Below are 12,163 nucleotides of genomic sequence, written 5' to 3' on the forward strand. Positions count from 1 at the left end.
TGACAGTAAGCCTTTCCGCAGTTGCAAATGACCTAACTCTCTTAATTATACATTTTGCGAATGCAAAAACGCTTCCTACCTTCGGCTCAAAGCCCTTGGTGTGCTGTGCTATATATGCTGTCCATGGCGGGGTTGGGAAAAGCTGCCACTATGGGGCAGTATGAGAAGGTGACACCTATAGGCATTATGAGAGCCTTTCACTGGGAGGCAGAATGAGAAGATTGCACTGAGGGCAAACATAAGTCGTGACTGGCGAGGAGTGTGAAAAGCTGGAGCTTGTAGGAAGTGTGAGGCTTTGCCATTGGTGACAGTGTAAAAAGATGACATTAGTGGGTAGTTTTAGAAGCTGGCACCTGTGATCAGTGTCAGAAGCTGGCATGTGTGGGTGTTGTGAAATGTTTGCACAGTGGGTAGCATGAGGAGATGATACTAGTGGGCAGTGCGTGAAGTTGTCCCTGTGTGGAAGTACATTGAGAAGCAGCTACGGCTGCTGAGTGTGAAAGACTCCCACTGGTGGGCAGTGTCAGGGGTTTGCACAATTGGGGAGTCTGAAAAGGTGGCCGCGGCGGGAAGTGAGAATCCTGCGCAGGAAGAAAGTGGTAGAAAGTGAGCAGTGTGTGACACATTTGTCTGAGAAGCTGCCACTGATGAGCAGTGTGACACACTCGTACTGACTCATAGTTGAGAAGCCACTAGTGAGCAGTGTGACATGCTTACACTGATTCATAGTTTGAGAAGATACCACTGGTGGGCACTGTGCCACACTTGCATTGATTTGTAATTTGAGAAACTGCCACTGGTGAGCAGTGTGACACACTCGTACTGAGTCGTAGTTTGAGAAGCCACTGGTGAGCAGTGTGACACGCTTACACTGATTCATAGTTTGAGAAGAAGCCACTAGTGAGCAGTGTGACATGCTTACACTGATTCATAGTTTGAGAAGATAACACTGGTGGGCACTGTGCCACACTTGCATTGATTTGTAATTTGAGAAACTGCCACTGGTGAGCAGTGTGACACGCTTACACTGATTCATAGTTTGAGAAGATACCACTGGTGGGCACTGTGCCACACTTGCATTGATTTGTGATTTGAGAAACTGCCACTGGTGAGCAGTGTGACACACTCGTACTGAGTCGTAGTTTGGGAAGATGGAACCATTGGGCATTGAGACGCGCTTTCACTGAGTCAAAGTTTGAGAAACTGCCACTGGCGAGTAGTGTAGTGTTGACACTAGTGGGTAGTGTACGAAACAGCCAATGATGGGCAGTATGATACACTTGCACTAATTTGTGGTCTGAAAAGCTACCACTGGTGAGCAGTGTGATACACGTGCACTGATTCATACGTTTAAGAAGCTATCACTTGTGACCAGCTGCCACTAGTGGTTAGTGTGAGAAGCTGCTACCGGTGATCAGTGCTAAGAAGATGCCACTTGTGAGCAGTCACTCACTTTCACTCATTCGAAGCTTGAGAAGCTGCCTCTGGGGGGCGGTGCCACTCGCTTTCACTGATTCAAAGTTTGAGAAGCTGCCACTGGTGGGCATTGTTAAAGCTGGCACTGGTGGGTTTTGTGAATTGTTGATTCTGGTGGGTAGTGTGAGAAGATGGCACAGTTAAATGGTGTGAGAAGCTTGAAAGAGTGAATAGTATGCATGGGTATTTCACACTTAATCACACTACACAGAATCCTTTCAGATTCTGAAACAAAACATTAATCAGAAAGAAACACACGAAATAAATCCTTCTCAGGGCCCAGCGGCGACTTAGCTTCAGAATTCGCAATTCAAGAAAACACACACTCTCCAAAGTGAAAACCCGGAGACAGTGAGACTGCAGGAAGTGTCTCATCTCATGTGAGTACTGTAAGACAGATATTCATCGTTTTCTGCCTTGGGCACATATTTTGCTCCATACATTACAACCACTGTCTACTCTGTCAGACAGATCACTGTGTAAAAGGCCCTTTCTGTCTGTTGCAGTTCTCAATTTTTGTGCCGATGGCTCCAGGAGTTCTTGGCCCATATGAGGGGTGTGCTACTTTTGGGAAATTTACCTGACATCAGACTAAATTACCTCCTTCCATCGCCCTCAACCCTACTTAGTCACACAAGCATGACTAAATCCTCAAAACCTGAATATGACACCACAGGGAGATTGTTTTTCAATATTGGACCATGACAAAGAATAAAAATGTGTTTTTAAATGTAAAAGAAGAAATGCGTCTATTCAACTTATTTGGCACAGCAGGTCCAAAACAGACACGCTATTGTCAATTTCACCTTTCTGATTCTGGTTCGAGGACTTGCTGATTAAATAAAGTAGGTACCTGTAGAAATGGATGGACCAAAACAGACCGGACCTAATAAACCGGTTTGCTCATATAAGCTATTTAACCCTTGTTTTATTGTATATTTTCATTTACTTTTGTGACCTTGTCGCGTAGATGCGCTCGATTTCCGAGCAGAGGTGGTAAAACCTTGGTTTACCCCGCAGTGGGAAACCAGGCAGCGTTAGTTATCGAGTCCTGTGAGGGCGGCACCTGCAGTCCATGTCAGCATGGGGCTGTGTAGGAGTAAAGCGACCTAAGGCATTCCTGCACGAGCCATAGTCTGCGAACAATGCATTTCTGCCCCCCACCTTCGCTATTACACTGTATTGTAACCCATGCACAACATCTGGTATTTTAATACCACTATATCTATATATAGGCGCCGATATGCCTTAAGGCATTTAAGCGCTTTATAAACTTAAAGTGCTTCCTACCCCTGTGTGGGGCGCTGAAGCGCTTGGTTCCATGGGGAGCATCCTCCAGTGCGTGGGGGTGGAAATCTGCTGTATTCTCTGAGTCTTGGGTAGGAAGTCCCCTCCGTGAGTCCGAGGTGCGGTTATCGTGTTGGGGACGCAGCGCTCACCTGTGATGGGTAGTGAGCATCAGACCGGCTGGCTCGTGGTTTACGGTGCTCGCTGAGCTGGTGGTTTTACTCAGCTCTGCAGGCCCCTCTGGTATTCCTTCTGTCCAGTGCACGGAGTTGTCCGTTCTGAGATTTTCTTTAAGATATAGAACTCAGAGGTTCCATAATAAACTTACAAGTCCACAACCTTTCAACACGAACTTTGAAAATGGAAACCTCGACACCCCCTCTTTACGGACTAGTGTACTAGGAGAAAGGAACGTGCAGCTCGGGGGGGGGGGGGTACCTCAGGTTACACCCACGTTCATCTCTAAATCATCAAGTGCGTTTAGTGGGTTTTTCCTGAACAACAAACGTAGTGCAAATCCCCCTCAGAAACCTGCTAAAGGGGCTTCCAGGAAATTGTGGCGTCCCCTCCCTCAGCGCGGTTAAAAACCTCGGGAGGGACCGGACGCCTGACTGACCCCAGGTGGGCGCCTGTGATGACGCCACTCACACGTGCAGGGCAGTTGAGGAGAGAGCGCCCACCTCCTCCTATGTACCCAGGAAGACACGGGTATCGCCTCCTACAAGAGGAACACCGTTTCCTAGAGCTCTCAGTGTACCTAGTGCCACACCTGAGCAGGTTAACCACACCTGTTTTTTTTCATTGCAGGCTGGGATTTGTAGTCCCCTTTTCAACCCCTTATAAACTTCAGAATTCAAAGAAAGTTCCCGGACTGGCTGAGCTACTCACACATGAAATTTGGAAACTTTGAACACCCACGACTGGTGTTCCTACATAACACTAATGTTGCTTTGCATTAAACACATGCCATCTTTGATCACTCCCTCCTGAAAAAAGCGGGGCTAAAACAAAGGGTCCCATGCCATCAGGATAACAGGTAGTTCTAGTCTATGTTTTTAGGTAACAATCAGAGCAGATATTTATAACCGTTTAATTTGATGGCAGTGAATCAAGACTTCAACTCCCACAATTCATTATGAGGGTAAATGAAAACCTGGACATGAAAATAATGTCCTTGTGACAATAAATGTCCCCTATGTGTGATCAGAATTCCCTGTCCTGTTTTCAGTTTGCGCTCAGGTACTTGTGGTCAGGCAAAAAGCAAATTTACAAGTGCCAATTCTCCAAAACAACCCTACTAACTTCTCCCTCATTTATCTCACTTTTGACTCATCCAAAACCCCTCCTGCTACTATGATCTCCCTAACCCCTTCCACAGACACTTCCCTCCTCCATCTCTCCTTTACTCATCCCAAGCTTCATCCTATTACTATAAACTCCCAATTAACACTTCTGGATTCTTCCCACCTTTACCCCTCCATTACTCCAGTCAATCTAACTAACAAACTCACATATCCGCGGCTCAAATTAACTCATAATAATACTAAAACTGTTTTCATATTTCCTCACACTAATCCACCACTAATTCCTTTTGGGTTCCGGAGTAGCGTGCTACTCGCCGAAAAAAGCGCTCCGACGCCTCGTCAGGGGTAGTAAGCGCTATATAAATACTATTACAATACAATACAATAGCGCCCTATTGATAGATGTTTACTTCACTATTGTTTCATGCTGCATGGTCATGATGATATGCATAGGGATGATCCTTCATTATGGGCTTTGTAGGCTTCAGGTTTATGGTGCTGCCACAACTGACCACAAGGGAGCGTTAGATTGGAATAAATGGCATCATAATGACTTTTGCAAGTGAAGAGGGAGCACACGAACGGCAAAATATGATTTTGCCTGGAACTCTGAAAAATGAAAATTTTAGCTTTGAACTTGGATGCACACCGTGTAGCAATTTTTACATCCTCAAAATCAGGAGCTCTCTGAATACTGTTATACTGTGTTATCAAATCATCACGATCCCTGCACACACAGTGCCATTGTAAGGATTTCTAGGGCCCCAGGTAAGGCATACAGGAGGGATCCATTATCATGTAGTTTAATATTTGTGCTCCAGACAGTATTCAATTATGCATTACCCTTCAGAAACAGGGGGCGTGAAAACAGCAGAAAGTTAAACTTACCTAGTTTGAGAGAGAGAGCTTGAGAAAAAGTGAAAAGAGAGGGAGTAGGCACACCAGAGATGGGTGGACAGAGGTAAAGATGCTGTTGAGGTAGGAGTGTGGAGGTGAGGCGAGAGAAAAAGTATGTTTTTACGTTGAGTGCCACAAACTGCCTAAGTGCACAATAGTTAGGGATGGACAGGCCGAATGTGCCCATATTACACAAATCGTTAACTCTTTACCCGCCCCGTTGGAAGGTGAGGGCCCTGTGCAATTGCCCCTTTGCCCATGACATAAAACAGCTCTGTTCACGCAGAGATCGGAGAGAAAAGAGGAGGGGAATGTGGAAAGGGGGGGATGTTTAAAAGGGACAAGAGAGGGACAGTGGAGAGAAGTGAACAAGAAAGAGGGCGTGCTTTTTCTGAAAAATATAAAAGAGTGGAAAAGCAATAAAAGGGACTGCAGAAGAAGAACAAGGCCAGAAATTGAGAAGGAGCAGACAATGACATGAAGAGAAAGAGAACTGGAGAAACCCACACAGAGTTTTAGATATGAGGGAAGATAAAGAATGAGGAGCAAATGAAACAGGCAGACCTGAAAAGAGACAAATACATTAAAAGCATGAACAGAGAGCGAAGTCAGAAAAAATGCACTGGGTCTCGCGTTTGCTCGAGTTAGAGCTATTAGCTTTGTAAATTCCTAACTGGACTTTTCTTGCTACATAAATTGAAAATGAAAAGTAAAATAGTTGACGTAAGCAAGTTGATTCAAAGTGCCACGGCCACCATGAGCGCAAAGGAGAGACACAAAAGGAAGAAGAAGTTCGCTCGCAGTCAAACATATCAGCAAATGTGCAATTATCCATGTAACCGGGTTGATAGCCAAGGCGGTAACAAAACTGCCCCAAGGAGGCCAAACGTAAAGCATTTACCAATGATAAAGGATTTTTGAAAGGCAAGCCCATGAATGAGTGATAGTGATGGGCGTGCGGTGGGTGTGGTTAAAAGCCCACATAGATACCAACACATCAGAAAAGCTGCGCTTGCACACTGCTATGCTCGATCTAAAAAATGGGCGAGAGAATGCAGGGAACAGAGAAGCTAAACTTAAAAATAGGGACAGAAAGGGTAGATACAAGAAATATAGCAGGCTCCGTATGTTACGTATTTAAAGCCTAGGGAGATATCCCAGGGAAAAGGGTATTAGTGTGCTTATTGCAGAATTCATTATGCACCATACAGGCCAATAATTCAAGTCCTTGGCGGACAGATGAGTGACTTCATACAGAGATTACAGAAGTCTAACTGTAGTCTGTAGATCACAGATTCTAATCCTGTTCAGAGATCTCTTTTGGTAAATGCATGCTTTGATTACAGGCTCTACTTGTGCTGAAATTGAAGGCTTGTTAATGGATCCCGTGCAGTGTGTTTTTGAGTGAGTGCATGTCTTGTTCAAATGTTAGGGAGACACCTCCCTCCCAGCAGGCTACTATGACTGTGAACCCCATATCAGCAGACCCCCGGGATTACATAAAAATAAACATTGGCAAGGCCATTAGGTCTGCCATTGTCAGCCTTTTTGCCTTCTCAAGGCTTGTTTGGTTTTGTCAAACTTTTTGCAAAACTTTATTATTGGAGAAGCTGCCGGACCCTCATTAATATTAAAAACAAATGAATTGACTAAAAGCCCAATTATGTTTTGGTTTAAAAAAGCGCACATCAACGTAATAGTCCTTGGTCTTTACAGGGACCACTATGTGTGTGGATGTGCTCCTGGTGAAAGGGCAGAATGCCCTCATCCTTAGTGAAGTCAATTGCTCAAATGGGCTGACCCATTTCCCCATGCTGTAGTGGGCGGGCAAATAATATGAATGACTCAACAACAGACCAATGGATGAAGAGGATTGGCTGAATTTCCCAATGTGTAAGTATACTATACTTTAAGTAAAATCAAAAGTCTTGGATATCGCTAGACCAAAACTTAGAAACTTGAAAAACATAGCTGTTGAAAACTTTCTTGTAAGATGCAGCAATGTTGCACTCAGGAATAGCTGTTTCACAAGGAGCCAACAGCCGGGCCCTCCGGCCATCTGTCCGAGGTGGTTATATGTCATCAGCAAGCCAGTTTCCTTGGACAGCATGCCTACAGCTTTGTGAATCTGAGCAGATTATGTACAAATTGGAGCTCCTTAGGTCGTGCCATATATTCTGATAAGATAAGACCTACCTAGGGTCAGAGAGAGGTCACCCCACCTAGGAGTCCCTCTGCCAATCCATTGTCAGAGGCTGCCGTGGACCCGTGAACAGGCGGTGCTCTGTAACATTTTCTCATTTCATCAAGGGTGAAAGTGAATTGTGATATAGCTGGGGGGAAACACCCGGAACAACGACTCCTAAACCACAAAGTCGTGGAAAACGAAAGCGAATCAATGGTTTCGTTTTCCACGACTTCCTGGTTTTCGGGCCTTAACCACGCATGTGTGAACCACGTACATGCGTGGTTAAGGCACAGAAGAAGGGAGTTGAAACAGTGAAGGAGGAGGTAAGTTGGGCTGGGATTGGGGCTATTTTTTTGGGGGTGGGGTGGGGTGGGGGGCTCGGGGTGATTAGGGTTTGGGGGGAGGGGGTAAGGGTTTAGGTTTTAGGGGTGGGTTGGGGTGCTTAGGTTTTAGGGGCGGGGTGGGGACTCAGGGTATTTTTAGTTTTTGGGGGTGGTGTGGGGGGGCTCGGGGTGATTAGGGTTTAGGGGGGTCAGGGTTTAGGTTTTAGGGGTGGGTTGGGGGTGGGGTGCTTAGGTTTTAGGGGCGGGGGTGGGGACTCAGGGTATTTTTAGTTTTTGGGGGTGGGGAGGGCTTGGGGTAATTAGGGTTTAGGGGGAAGGGGGGTGAGGGTTTAGGTTTAAGGGGTGGGTTGGGGTGCTTTAGGTTTTAGGGGCGGGGGTTGGGGTTTGGTAATTTTGGGGGTGGGGGTTGGGGTGGTTGTGGGGGTGGGGGGATTGCGGTAATTTTTAGGGGTGGGGGGGTAAGGGGGAAGCGTGCTGGAACCGTGCATGCTGATCACTAATGCCTTTACAACAAAAAATCGTTGTAAAGGCATTTGTGGTAAAGGCATTAGTGATACCAACGAGTTCGTTGTTCCGAACTCGTTGTTGAGCCATGAGTGCTTGAAGCACTCGTGGTTTCAACATATAACCATAGACAGGTGCTGTTTCTTACAGCATCGTCAATGGTCAGTAACTTATGTGCTTACATTTTTTTGACACAAAGTCAAAAATTAGCCGACACGGGAAGCGGAAGTAGCATCTCGTTCCCCTTAAACCCAGATATAATTCAGTGTGTGTTATTTACCCTTCAGTCTATAAACCCCCCTCTATTAAATACTGGGGGTCTAAAGGGAGGACAAGAAATGGAAACTGCAGAAGTAAACCTGTCCATTAGAGCCTTCATTGTGTACTTTGGTCACAAAAGGGTCAAGTAAGGGTTGGCAGCTACTACTGCCCCCCCCCTTCTGAAAAATGAATGAGACGTGGATGCTTTCTCAGTCTTACTATTCTGCAGCATGCACATAAATGACTTGACTCACACACCTAGAAAAAACAAGCATTGGCAATGCCAATACGTCTGGCTTAAAATAATGTTGTATGGTAATGTGAAGCCTTACAATTAAACAGCATGGGAATGGATATATATTTGTGTGAGAGCAGCAGGCTGCAGAATAATGCTGATATAGGTTAAAAGGTCGATGAAAGTTGCACCATCAATCCAGACTTAAAAATCAATATAGGTTGATGACTGCTCTCCCGCCATCTGTGATACTTTTTAGGTTTGCCCCCAGTACACTCAGCCTGCACTGGCAGTGCTGAGCGCATCTGGGTGCAGGGCCTCAGAGGGCAGCACAATCAGTGCTGCTGCCCTCAGGGGGCTACTCGTACTATCCCTTGTCCTGAGTACAGGGGCACCCATTTTCTAGGGTCTTACAGTGATATGTAAGAGTGTATCCAATTGTGCCAAGCATCACAACCGATTTAGAGACAGAGCTCTACAACTTCTTGGACACATCAACATCAGGCAAAATGTGGGGGCTAACCATGCAAAAAAGAGGCCTCCTCTCACACTGCGCACCACTCTAGGCCTGCTAAAAATCACTTCCAGGCTATATGGAGCAGATGCTAGAGGTGACCACCCATGTTGCCTCTACATAAATACCATTCTAGTAAATAGTGGCACATAGAGAGTGGGAAATCTGAGTCAGATTGGATCTTCAGAACAAATTGGCATTGGTTAGTAGAGCATTAGTAAAGTCAATAGACTTGTTTTTTATGTGCTAACATATGAAATGAAAGGAATGTCGAGGTGTTTATGCATTAGCAAAGAGGAGCTGACAGAGGGAAAAATGAAGATATAAACATGTCCTTTATGCAGTGTAATTCATTCAACACTCACCCCCAGTCACAGATCTGGGTTTAATCCATTGTTCTTTTGCTCACCATGCCATCCCAGTTTGGAACCAGCCATGTGCAAATCAGCCTTGACCCTGTTCCCTATGGGAACAGTCCAGCCTGAACTGCCAGGCCAGGCCCTACCTGGACCGGAAACAAGCATACTGGGACCAGTTTCAGGGTATCCCCCTTCATCAGCCAGGCTCGTTTGAATCCAGTGTCACAGTGAGCACGGGATCCATATCTGGGCACCCTTCCCACTTAGGGAAACTTTAGCAACACAATTGAACGGCATGCTGAAACTTTTCAAACACTCACCCCAATCACAGATCTGAGTTTAATCCATTGTTCTTTTGCTCACCATGCCACCCCAGTTTGGATCCAGCCATATGCAAATCTGTCTTGACACTGTTCTTTTTGCATTTGTCACCCTAAGTGGGAAGGGTATACCCAGATGTGGGTCACATGCTTGCTATGCCACCAGCTTCAAGCTAGTGTGCCTGAGGAGGAAGGACACTCCGAAACTGGTCCCAGGATGCTTGTTTCTGGTCGAGGAAAGACGTGGCCTGGCAGTTTGGACTAGACTCTTCCCGTGTAGAACAGGGTCAAGACTGATTTGCAAATGGCTAGGTCCAAATTGGAATGGCATGGCAAGCACAAAAACTGGTGGATTAAACCCAGATCTGTGACTGGTGGTGAATGTTTGATTCATTCCACCTTTCGTCCACCATCTGTTCTTTTTGCATTTGTACCCATTTGGAGACAAAAGAATACAGCAAGCCAATATAGTTTGCGGAAGCAAATTACTCCTCTGACCTGAGATAAGATGTGATTGACAAAATCTCATGCCAATGAATGAAAGAAGCTTGTTAAAAAACACAATGTCCACCAATGGAAGCTTCAACGCTCACTTTTGGTGCATTGTGAAGAACGCACTGTCAAACCAAAACAACTTCTTTATACCGTGCCTCAGAACTGAGCAAACACAAAACCGCTGTTATGGGGAATTCACTGCATGATCACTCCCTTCATAAGTCTTAAGGGTGAGCAAAGACATCCTAGAGCTTGCAGAAAGGTCAGCAGAGGACTTGTTAGCTTGCCTTGGCACCGCAGACCCAAAAGCAAATATGTAAAATATTTGCAATACCAGGAATCCAGAAGTTCTTCACAACACTTGTAAGCCCGTTGACTATAAAAACCCCAATATTGTCATATATTGTGTTGCCTTGCTTAACGTTAAGGGACTTAACGTCAAGTCCCTGGGTTTGTGGGACTTGATTGATGTCCTTTATGGCTAGAAGGATTTACACTGAGTTTTGGAAGTACTTGGAAAGGCATCCTTTGTATTGTTAGTGATGCTGTGAGTGTATTGTTTATGTTACGATAGCCACAGACTCAGCTCTATCCATAGCACAGCCCTGTACACCACCAACACCCAGGCAGTATCTGCATCTCAACCTTTCTGCGAAGCTAGTCCAGCCCTAGCAGGAGCCCCACTTTGGACTTAGGATAGTTCTGTCAATCCATCCCTGACTACAGCTTAGGTCGGCCCTCTCTGCATTCCAGCATTGTCAGCCATGTCCTCCCTACAGCACTGACCACAGAACAGGCCATTCTGCCTACACCCCAGAACGTTGTTCAGAGTTTATCCTTTCTGACTCCGAGGGCCAGATTTACAAAGGTGCCATTGTGGGTAGGTGTGTACGTATCCAGGCATAACTGTGACATAATCATGGAGGAATAATCCTTCCTACTCATGTCCCCTGCCAGTCCCCCTATATTCAGATTGGTAGTTCAATCACTGGTAAATAGTTTATTTACTGATTTTGACAATGCTGTGTTGCAAAGGCCTCCTTCGTGTGTTCTGCTTCCATTAAATGACATTTTTTTCAGCAGCCCATCTTGTTAAATACATATGAAAATATGAACATACGCTTTGTTCCTATTGTGTAGTACTGACCCCCTCCGAAGCAAGTTATATCATTTAAAAAAGGCTGGGCTCACATATAAGGCATTGGTGCCTCGTCACCCTACCACCTGACCTCTAAATGAAATAGGGTCTCGAAGCAAGTTACTGGCAAGGCATGATTTCCCCATCTGCAAACATCACACACAGTAAATCAATATTGTACTTAGCCTCACTGTGAGTGAGGAATTCATCCCATCTTATGTAAGACTGGCTCCCTCTTGTTAACTTTCCTGTTGAGAAGTTAAGTCCTCTTTGTTTTGATGTATTGCTTTTTCGTATTCTCTTCTGTTTGTTTTTCTCCATGGAAGTAGTTTGTTAAAGGTGTAGATGTTTTATTGTAGATTGAAGAATCTTAAAAAAATTTTAAAGAGGGGTTTGCAGCCCATTGGCAAGGTTCACATATTATTAAATTCTCTAGCACAATAAAATAGAAAGTATTGGCAAAGTCAATAACTCTGGTGTAGGCTGCTGTACATGGCTTGGTCAATTTTCTTTTGCCATGGTTTTTGTAAACATTTATTGTTGGGGACCTGCCCAGCCCTCCCCAATATAAAAAGAAAAATAAATGTTTAAAAGCAAAATGTTTTTGGTTTCGAAAAGCAACCTTTGCCATAGTAGTCCTAGTCCCTGAAGGGAACTACTTTGTTCGTAGATTTGATCCCTGTAAAAGAGCAGAATGCTGTCACTCATAGTGGAGTCATTCAGTCACTGAATTGAGCTGACCCATTGGCCCATGTTGTATGCTTTAGCAGGTGGGTTAAAAATGTAAATGGCACACCAACAGACCAATGAATGAAGAAGGCTGGCTGAAAGCCATTATTAG

At 45.1% G+C, this 12,163-nt stretch overlaps 1 protein-coding gene across 1 annotated transcript in view; it reads left to right on the forward strand.

Annotated features, from left to right (window-relative positions):
- COL20A1 (collagen type XX alpha 1 chain) overlaps positions 1-12,163 on the forward strand; it is a 371,828-nt gene that overhangs the window by 17,890 nt on the left and 341,775 nt on the right. The window lies entirely within an intron of this gene.

Source organism: Pleurodeles waltl, chromosome 7 (genome assembly GCF_031143425.1).
Source record: "Pleurodeles waltl isolate 20211129_DDA chromosome 7, aPleWal1.hap1.20221129, whole genome shotgun sequence".
Lineage (NCBI taxonomy): Eukaryota > Metazoa > Chordata > Amphibia > Caudata > Salamandridae > Pleurodeles > Pleurodeles waltl.